General features: G+C 41.8%; 1 protein-coding gene across 2 annotated transcripts in view; it reads left to right on the top strand.

Moving 5' to 3' along the window:
• The first annotated feature begins 222 nt into the window (after positions 1–222).
• PPP2R3A (protein phosphatase 2 regulatory subunit B''alpha) overlaps positions 223–11,155 on the top strand; it is a 226,071-nt gene continuing 215,138 nt past the window's right edge. For both annotated transcript variants that reach the window (XM_004712102.2, XM_045287446.1), the window contains exon 1: positions 223–317. The gene's annotated coding sequence lies outside the window, so the exon portion shown is untranslated. The remainder of the gene's footprint in view (positions 318–11,155) is intronic.

Below are 11,155 nucleotides of genomic sequence, written 5' to 3'. Positions count from 1 at the left end.
AACCGCCCGCCCCGGGGGCGCCCAGGCCGGAGGAAGGCGGAGGACGGCCTGGTTCCTCCCACTTTTCGGGGCCCCAAAGCTGGTTCGCATGCACCGTCCCCGGGAACTTGTTAACAGGGAAGCTTGGCAGAGAAACAAATGCCAACGTTTTGGAAGAACTGAGAGTCACGTCGTTGAGCGCTGAGGCGTTATTTTCCTTCCCCACCCCTTGCCCAACCTTGGCCCGACTTGGCCAAAGAAGGATGTGTCACCAGCTTGGGGCCGCGGGCGGGGTCCCTGGCCCCGCTAGGCTAGGCTCGGAAGTACCTGAAACAAAGGTAAAGGGGCCGCCTCGGGGGTCTCACTCCCTGCTCAGAGGGGCTCTCTCCTGGGGGCCCTCTCCATGGAGATGGAAACCAGCTCGCAGGGCTGGGAGCTGATGTTGCATCTGCACGCGCTTGTGCTCACAGTATTCCCAGTCCCTGTGACTGCTACAGCTCCAGGAAATTGTACCCAGTCTTAGTGGTCAGCAAAATGTGGGAGAACATAAGTTGATGTGTATAAATTATAACGTATTTTCTAATTAGGGAATTGCCCGAAAACACACAAAAAGATTCTTAGCATATAAGCAAAAAAGAGTGATTTTTTTTCATTGTCTTCTAAAATCTGAGTATACCTCTTCAAATCTTTAATGTAGGAGAACCCCCACAACCTTTGGTGCCAGACATTTTTCTTTGTTCTTCATTAGTCGGGCCTCAGTTTCTTGTAAACAGTGCATCCAGCGCTGAGACCCTAGAAATTGCCATACTAGGTCAAAGCTATGGACACTCAACCCGTACCAGCAGACATGCGTTGTAGTGAAGGACAGTTTTCTTTCTTGGCAGCACCATTGAAAATCATCCCAATTTCTTTCAGTGGTAGGCATGACTTAATTAAAAGCCTTTTTGAAATCTACAGACAAGTCCTAATTTATTCATACAGTTTATTTACATTTACTGCATCCAAATGGCTCTCCTCGTCTCTCTGGCAGAAGCCTTTATAACATTCACGTTTGTGTGTGCGTGGGAGGTGAGGGCTGGTGGTGGCACTTGAATCTTATACCATGTAGAAACTCAGAAATGAGGACATGGGAGACAGGTAACAAGCTATTTCTTTTTAATGCAAAGCTTTGGAGACGTCTCCCTGGGCCAATCCGAAGACCTTTGGATTCAAGCATCTAGCTTTATGCACTAACATATATTTAAATTAATATATATTTGGATTCATAAGTGTTTACATACTTAAAAGGCCAGTTTAACATTCTGGGGAGTGATGGGACTATCTGACATTATTTTGATCTCAATTAATTTGGCCCTCATGTTTAGCTGGAGTCAGCCGCCTGAGAGAATAGAAGTTTTGTTTCAGCAATGAAGGAATAAAGAGATAAGTAATTTGGGGGTGTAGGGTACCTGAAGAAGGCACTTCACAAACCAAAAGTATGCTTTTAACTCTTCAAGTGGGACCACTGACAGTCATGGCCCCCACTGATCTGGCCTCAGCTACCATTAGCTAAGACTGTATTTTGTCTCTGAAGATTTTCTTGAGTTGATCACCTGTATTCGTTGCTCTTTAGTCAGCTCCAACCCACAGCGACCTGATGTCCAACAGAACCAAACATTACCAGGTCCTGGGCCCTTTCCATAATCTTTGATAGGTTTGAGTGCATTGTTGCAGCTCTTGTGTCTATCCATCTCATCCAGGGTTGTTTTTTTGCTCACCTTCTACCCCAAATAATGCCCTTTTCTAGCACTTGATCTTTCCTGTTGACAAGTCCAATGTCACTCTGGTTGGATTTCTACTGAGAGTGATTTGCTTGTTCTTCTGGAAGTTCACCATATATTAAATATTCTTCCCCAATGCGACAATTCAAAGGTGTCAGTTCTTCTGCCTTCCTTTTTCACTGTCTGACTTTCACATGCATATGACACCACTGGAAAGCAATGGCTTGGGGCCAATTTTGCTTTAGTCATCAAAGTGACTTCTTTTGGGAACTTTCAAAAGATCTTTTGTTGTTGATTTTCCCCAGTACAATTGCTTGACTGCTGCTTGCATGGGAATTGGTTGTTTATCCAAGTAAAATGAAATCATTGACAATTTCTTTTCTTTGTTTACCATGCTGTTATTTATTGGTCCAGTTGTGAGGATTTTTGCTTTTATTTATATTAGGTGTAATCCCTATTGAAGTTGTTGGTCTTTCCCCTTCATCCGTAAGTGCTCAAAGTAGTCTTCATTTTCAACAAACTAGGTTTTGTCATCTATATATCACGGGTTGTCAGTGAGCCTTTCCCCAATTCTGATTTTGCATTATTCTTCATATAATCTAGCGTCTCAGATTCTTTGGTCAGCACACAGATTGAATAAGTAAGGTGATAATTAAACCGATCCCAAACTTGGCACTATTAAATCTATTCTAACAAATAGCCACCTGAAAGGACAGAATGGAACTGCCCATGGAGTTTCTCAGGCTGTGATCCTTACAGGAGCAGACTGCCACTTCTTTCTGTGGAGGAATGGCTGGTGGCTTCCAGCTGTTGACTTTTCAGTTAACAGCCAAGTGTTTTAACCTCTCGCCCACCAGAGCTCCTAGGTGAACTTCAGGGTTTCTCAACCATGGTACTATGGACGTTTTGACCAGAAAATTCTTTGTTGAGGAATGGGGGGTGACTTGAGCATTAGATTTTATTTGGTAACATTCTTACCCTTTACTCACTGGATGTCCATGGCAACAGCACCCCCTCTCCCCCCCGCAAGTCGTGACTATCAAAATGTCCTACAAACCAAAAAAACAGACTCATTGCCACGATACCAGTCGGATACATGATTTGGTGTCAATTCTTGCTATGTTGTCATGCTATGGTAGGACAAAGTAGATTGCCTTTGTCGGTTTTGGAGATTGTAAATCTTTTGGGGAGCAGAAAGCCTGATCTTTCTCCCACCAAGCAGCTAGTGGGTTCAAACTGCTGACCTTGTGGTCATGTAACCCACTACATCACCAGGGCTCATTAAAAATGTCTGCAAAAACATTTCCAGAACTTATCTTCTGAATGAATAAACTCCTTTGATATCATTGACACTTGTTTATTGTAGTGAGGTGCCATTGAGTTAGTTTCAACTCATACAGAATGAGACAGTCATTTCCTGGTCCTGTGCCATCCTCGCAACTGTTCCAGCCTATTGTTGCTGCCATTGTGTCACTCCATCATGCCCAGTATTTTCCTCTTTTCGCTACCTCTCTACTTTACCAAGCATGATGTCCTTTGCCAGGGACTAATCTCTCCGGATAACATGTCCAAAGTTCGCACGGCAAAGTCTCGCCATTCTTGTTTCCAAGGAGTATTCTGGCTGTACGCTTTCCGAGAAAGATTTGTTTGCTCTTTGTCAGTGACGCTGCGTTATCCTTATTTGCGCATGTGTTGATTTTCTCTCCTGTGCTAAACTTGAGGGCTGGAGCCGTCATTCGTTTATTTAGCAAATATTTGAGGGCCTGCTTTGCTATTTGTTTTGTATGCTTGTTGGTTTGGTGTGTTAGCCGGACACCGGTTTAGAGCTGGCATACACTAGCAATAAATATAATGGCAAAAGCAACTGATATGGTCTCTACACTTCTGGAACTTACAGTCTAAAGAAGGTACTGTATGGGTTAAGTGTATAATTATACAATATTTCTTTACCCTTATATAAGTTCTGGAAGAACTACAGGCCGCTCTGGTACCTGGCTTAGTTACAGAACTAGGGAATGTTTCCTTGGGAAATTGGCCTGAAGGTAGACTCTACAGGGTTACCAGGAATGACTAGATGAAGCTTTGAGGGGGACAGTGCCCTATGCAGAAGGAAGAGATGTGAAGGTCCTGATGTAGAAGGGACTGAGACTTCTGGAATCCCAGAGACAAATGTGGCTAGAGCATGGAGCGTGATGGGGCAGGATGATGCAGATAAAGTGGGAGCAGTTGGCAGAGGCCAGAGGGAGAATCATGAAGGAACTTAAAATAGTATCCATCACATCACCCGGAGCAACCCTTTTGGGGCAGAGCAAAACTGTTGCCTAGGGTTTCTGAGGCACTAAGTATCCACCAGAGCAGAGAGCTTCATCTTTCTCCTGCAGAGTAGCTGGTTGGTTTGAACCACCAACCTTGAGGTTAGCAGCCCAATGCCCAACCCATAGCACCACCAACCAAAACCAAACTCACTTCCATCGAGTCAATTCTGATTCATAGTAACCCTGTGGGACAAGGGTAGAATTGTCCCTGTGGGTTTTCAAGACTAAATCTTAATGAGAGAAGAAAGTCTCATCTTTCTCCCTTGGAGTAGTTGGTGGTTCTGACCTGCTGACCATGGGGTTAACAACTCAACTCATAACCACTGTGCTACCAGGGCTCCTTAAAACACCACCATCGTATCATTTGGGAATCTCAGAGGTGGGCGCTACTCCATTCCCCATCTGCTAGTTTCCGTACACATTCCAAAGGTTATTGGTTTTGCGTACAGTGGGTTTGGTTTTTGTATTTGCAGGATAAATGTCTAGTATTGGAATAGTAGGGTCCAAGACATACCCTTTCAATATGTATATGTATTTGTAAATATTCTATTTGTAAAGGGTAATCCTGGCCATATTGGAGAGAATAAGGAATCAAGAGTGGTTGTGGGGGACATGATTTATAGTAATTAAGCTGGGACCACGATGCTGGCCACGAAAATGGAGAGATAGAAACTGGAGAATTATTTAGGAGGCAAACTGGGCAGAATTGATAAATTGATAAGAGGTGAGAGAGAGGCAGAAATAGGTGCGTAGGTTGAGTCCCAGGGTCTGGCTTGTCCCAGCCTAGTGAATTGTGGAATTGTTGCCCAAGATTGAGAACACAAAGTATAAATAGTTTTGAGGTGGGTTTAAATCTTAGTTCGCTTTGGGGCTAGTGAGATTTTAAAGTAGAGGTATCACTTTAAAATTGAATTTAGCTATTGGAATACAGAGCCCAGAATCTAGAGGACTGAACTGAAGACACACATTTTTAGGTGTTAATTGAAGGGTGTGGATGAAATTATCCATGACAAGGATTGCAAACTAGCAGCCCACAGTGGAGTCTGGTTTACAGATGTGTTTTGTTTTGCTCACACAGTTGTTTTTGATGATGTTGTTTACTGTTGAATTAGTTACCAATACTTTATAGCCCAAAGTACTTTATACTTTACCCATGAAAATCCGGATTTGGGTCTTCTTTTGAAAAAATTAAAAGACCACTACCAAGTTGATTTTCCCATATGGCAATAATTTGATTGGAGCTAAGTCACAGGTCACCCTAGCTGCTTTTTAGTTTCACCCAGACCAGGGAGAGAGAGAGAGAGGTTGAAGAGTGGCCAGAGGTGGAATAGCTGCTGTTTAGTTTATACAAAGGATATATTTGATTAGATGCAAGAAAGCAGTTTTATTTGCATGTATATATTGTTAATTACTGCATAGGATTATATAAAGGGGTTTCAAAATGTTTGTGTAAAATACCACTATCTTTTAATTCCATTTTTCCATAAACTTTTTTAAGCCCCCTGGTATACAGATAGAGAACAGGGACGCTATATGGCTATAGCACCAGCAAGGAACTCAGCAGGAACAGCGATCTGGAGATCAGTCTCTGTAAAAGAAACCCTATGGGGCAGCTCTACCCTGTCATTTAGAGTCATTTAGAGTCAGAATTGACTAGATAGGTCACAGCAGCATATTTAAATTTAAGGAATGTTCAAGGGTAATTTAACCTGTACTTGATTTTCAATTTAGTACATACTTTAAACTTTAATACCATACTTTAAACCACAATTTAAGTTGTGTTATAAAAAGGCTAGGGAAGAACATGCTTCATAAAGAAAGGAATACTCAAGTAAAGATGTAGGGGCTGAAAATGACCTATTGAGTTAAGCAAGATGGGGTCTTTGACATCAGAAAGAATCCCTGTAGATCGGAAGGGCATTGTAACTGGTCTGAAGTGTGAGGAAAGTGACAAAATGCAGATGGTGAATGTTGGAAACCCATTTTAAGACATTTGGCCAAAAAAGGGAATGACAACTGTCTTACTACTCTTAGGTCTATGTGATCAACTAATCTGTCTGTTAGTTACCCAAGTGCTTCACCTAACTTTTCAGGAAGGTAGTTCAAGGAAGCCTATTGCTACCAGCACCACCACCACCCCCTGCCTCCAACTTAGATGGTGCATGTATTTTTGTCCTGAAGATCTGACGCTTTTTTGCTGAGAAGATATTTTGTTGGGGCCTTTGAGACCCTGGTGGGGCTGACTCAAGATATTGAGTGATTAGACCATAGGTCCTTTTATTTGGATAGCCAGAGAGCTCCTATAGGGCAGCAGTGATCTGGGCTGCAGTGACCCCGACATCATCCTTCCTACCGATGAACAAAGACCAAATTGTTGACATGTAGGAAATGGAGTACTTGGCTCGGTCAAGGAATGTGTACTTAACTGTCAGGTTCCCAGGAGTAGTTTTTGCAGCTGTATTTTCTCAATTAACTGGATATTATCGCTTGGCTTGCCAGTTGCAGGCGTGTAACATTTCTCATTCTCTCGTGTGTTTGTCATTGTTGGTGTTGAGGGTATGGATATAAATTGCAAGTGTAGGCCTCACTGAACTCCAAAAGGAAAGGGGTCTGTGGAACACTGAGCACATTTTGGTTTCCAGAAAGTCTTATGACTCTGAGGACCTTAAGCTAGAGCAGCTTGTCATGCAGATCGCCACAACCAGACTATCTTTTATCTACCTCTGCCTCCTGGACGGCATTAACAAACAAACAAAAACCCAAGCTGAAACTTGCTACCACTGAGTGGACCCTATAGGATAAGGTCGAACTGCCCCCCTATGGGTTTCCCAAACTAACTGTTTGCAGGGATAGAAAGCCTTATCTTTCTCTCGAAGAGCAGCTGATCACTACACCACCAGAGGGGATTTAAAGGCCAATTTCACACTTTATGTTTCTGAGAGTTGTAATCGACCAGCAGAACATTGGTCAGGGTTATTAGTGCCCGGGACTGTTCGTGAAGAATGGTAGCAATTTGTGCAAGGTATAAACCCCATTTCTATACTCTTTTACAAATGATTGTCTTGTGAGGGATTAGCCTTCCTAGCCGTCGCATGCTTATCAGTTAAGTGGATAATCATTAACCTCAATATACAGGTGACTTCCTGACATGAACCACAGACCTTGGTCCCATATGGTTTATAGTGGGAGTCCATGCTAAGAAAAGATTTTGTTTAGAAATGCAGATGTGCTTGACGGAATTGATCATCATAAACACAGTTAGACATAGTGCCTGGATGTCAGTAGAGGGAGTAGGGAAAGGTGACCCAGAGCGCCTTTGGTTTGTCGAAGAACAGACAAGATGGTTTGGTGGGCAGAGGACATGAGTCAGTTTTGGGTGTAAGGCCTCATTTCGCCAAATGTCGACTGTGATTTTTTTTCTAATTGAGGTAAAATTCATATAATATAAAATTAGCCATTTTAGCCAGTTTAAAATAGACAGTACTTGACTTTCAATACATTCAGTGTTGTGTAACTGTCACCACTATCTAATTCCAGAACATTTCCATCACCCCTAAAGGAAACTCCATTGGTATGAGCAGTCACTCATTCCTGTCTTCCAGCCTCTGGCAAGCACTAATCTGTTTTGTTTATGGATTTGCCTATTCTGTGTATAATTCCTATAAATGGAATCGTACAGCATGTGGCTTTTATGTCTGGATTCTCTCATTTTCCATAATGTTTTTAAGGTTCATCCACATTGTAGCCTGTTCCAGTACTTCATCCCTTTTTATAGCTGAATAATCATCTATGTTATGGTTATTTTGTCTGTCCATTCGCCAGTTGACGGAGATTGGATTATGTCTTTTGACTATTGTGAATTGACTATTGTGAACTATTATGAATATCTATGTACAAGCTTTACTTTGTTTTTATTGCGGTGTGGATATAAACGAGATTTTACCATGTACAAGTTTTTGTTTGAATACCTCTTTTCAGTTCTTTTGGGTCTATACCTAATAATGGAATTCCTGGGGCCTGTGGTGATTCTGAAGGAGCCCCAGTGGAACGATGGTTCAGTCCCACCCAGAGGCTCCAGGGATGGTGATTTGCTCCTGTAAGGATTAAGAACCTCACTGCCATCGAGGCAGTTCCGACTCGGCAGTCCTTTAGATAGGGTAGAATTGGCCCTGTGAGTTTACCAGACAGTAACTCTACAGGAGTAGAAAGCCTCAGAGCTGCTGGTGGTTTCAAATTGCTGACCTCACGGTTAACAGCGTAACACATAACCACTATGCCACCAGGGGTCCTCCAGTTCCAAGTTCGACTCTGTCACAAGGGGCTGCTGTGAGTCTGAATTGGCTCAGTGGCACCTAACAACAACTTAAGCCCTACATTGCTTATACATGGGAATTGTAGGTTTAACTTCCTCACTGTTTTCCACAGCATTACATCATTTTGCATTCCCATCAGCAGTGTATGTAGGCTGTAATTGGTGTACAAGCTCACCAATACTATTTTCTAAGGTTTTGTGTATTTGTGTCATTCTAGCCATGTTAGTGGGTGTGAGGTGGTATCTCACTGTGGTTTTGATTTATGAGTACATTTCCCTAGTGACAAATGAAGGGGCCCCAGTAGTGCTGTGGTTAAGTGTTCAACTGAGAATTGAATGATTAGTCTAGGAAATTCTTTGGGGCAGTTCGATAGCATTGGAATTGACTTCCTAGGACCTAAGAACAACAATGCCAAATGTTAGTGAGCATCTTTTCATGTATTTGTTGACCATTTGTCTGTCCTTTTTGAAGAAATGTTGAAACCGTTTGCCCATCTTTTAATTGGGTTGTTCGTCTTTTTGTGTGTGAGTTGTAAAAGTGTATTATGTATTCTGGATACGAGGCTCTTATCGGATACATGATTTGCAATTATTTTCTCTCATTCTGTGTGTTGTCTTCACTTTTTTCATGGGATCATTTGATGCATAAAGTTTTTCTGATTTTAATGAAGTACAATGCATCTTCTTTCCTATTTTTCTTTTGTTGCTCGTGCTTCCGGTGTCATATCTCAGAGGCCATTGGGAAACCGAAAGCCAGGTAGATTTACGCTCTTGTTTTCTTCTAAGACTTTTTATGATTGTATCTCTTCCATTTAGCTCTTTTATCCATTTGCATTGATTTTTGTGAATGGTATGAAGTAAGGGTCCAACTTCATTCTTTTATGTGGTTATCCAGTAATATGAACACATTCCTTATAATGTTGGTGGAATATTAAACAAGAGAGAAGACATATGTAATTGCTTTGGAAGCTATAAATCATTAAAGAAATACTAGTGGTTTTCACACATGTACTTTGGTTTGTACAAGGCCCTTGAAGGTTAGTGTCTTTCAGGGACCACCAAAATCTTCCAGCCAAGTACAAATACAAAGGCTTGTCAAGTTCTGTTGCTATTTCTCTCAAATTTAGGCATATCAGTTCCAGGTGTGTAAGGGCATTAAAAGAGCTTTCCATGGGTCTCTGGTAACTCACACCCATCACGCTTTTACACCCACTGAAACACTCTTATCAAAGTTACAGTGGCCTCCACGGTGCTCAATGCAGTGAGTCAGGCCTCAGCCTTCCTCTTTCTTGACCTTTTGTCAGCATGCCACACAGTTGGTCATTCCCTCTTCTTTGAAATGCTTTCTTCACTTAGCTTCCAGAATACTGACATTCTGTGGATTTCCTGCTACCTTCTGTAGCTTCTTTCTCAATCTCCTTCTTGTTCTTCATCATCTTCCTGCCCTTTAAAAGTGGAAATGCCCTAAGATCAGTTCTCAAACCTCTACTCTTCCTTGTCTATGCGATTTTCTTGCTATTTCAGCGAGTTTCACAGTTTTAGATTCTATCGGTACACTAACAACTACCGAATTTATCTCGTCACCCTCAGCCTCTCCTGTGCGTCCCACGTTCTGATTATCTTAGTACTTACTGGCATCTAATGGCTATGTCAAAACCAAATTCCCGATCTTCCCTTCTAAAACCGACTCTCCCACAGCTCTACCCCATCTCAATAAACAGAAGCTCCGGAGCCAAGGCCCCAAATCTTGGTCTTATCTTTGACTCTCTTTATTTTTCATATCACATTCAGTTTACCAGTAAATCCTACTGGCTCTACCTTCAAAATGTATCCAGAATCCAGTCACTTACTCCATTGCTTTCACCTTGTCCGAGACACCCCATTTTCTCACCTAAAGTACTGTGATAACCTCCCAACCCTTTGACTTTGTGTCTGCCTTTGCTTCTAAACCTGTTTTCAGCACAACAGCTATTGGGGTCTTGTTCAAAGTAACTTCTCTGCTCAGAAGATTTGCCAAATCACACCAAACTCAATGCCACCTTGTTGATTCTGACTCATCGTGATCCTATAGGGCAGGGTAGGATTGCCCCTGTGAATTTCCAAGACTCTTTATGGGAGTAGGAAGCCTGGTCTTTTTTCTAAGGCACAGTTGATGGTTTCCAACTGCTGACCTTCTGGTTAGCAGCCCAACCTGTAACCACTACACAACCAGGCCTCCTCTAGAAGCTTTGAAGTTACCTATGAAGCCCATCATTATCTCAGCCTCTCTTTACTTCTCTGACTCAACCTCCTACTTCTCTCCCCATGCTTCATTTATCCAGACACATATACTACTTGGTTCTGCTAAATTCTATAGGACAGAACCAAATTTATATTCTCTAGGTTATCTCAGTCTAATCCAGTGATTCTCAACCTTCCTAATGCCGCGTCTCCCTTATATACAGTTCCTCATGTTGTGGCGACCCCAAAAATAATCATAAAATTATTTTCGTTGCTTCTTCATAACTGTAGTTTTGCTACTGTTATGAATCGTAATGTAAATATCTGATATGCAGGATATATTTTCATTGTTACAAATTGAACATAAAACGTGATTAATCACAAAAACAATATGTAATACAAAATTGTGAAATGTTTCTAATTACAAATAAATGAAATTTTATCTTGAAGCATGGTGTAGCATGGGTAACAGTCTTAATATAACAACAGTAAACTATATTGCGACATTTTTTGTTGTTGCTAATATTTATTTATTTATTTCAATCATTTCATTAGGGTCTCATACAACT

This window comes from Echinops telfairi, unplaced genomic scaffold, assembly GCF_000313985.2.
Source record: "Echinops telfairi isolate 266 unplaced genomic scaffold, ASM31398v2 ScPeMD7_16;HRSCAF=60, whole genome shotgun sequence".
In the NCBI taxonomy this organism is placed as follows: Eukaryota; Metazoa; Chordata; class Mammalia; order Afrosoricida; family Tenrecidae; genus Echinops; species Echinops telfairi.
The sequence above is the reverse complement of the archived record's forward strand: the minus strand, read 5'-3'. Positions and strand labels throughout refer to the sequence as shown.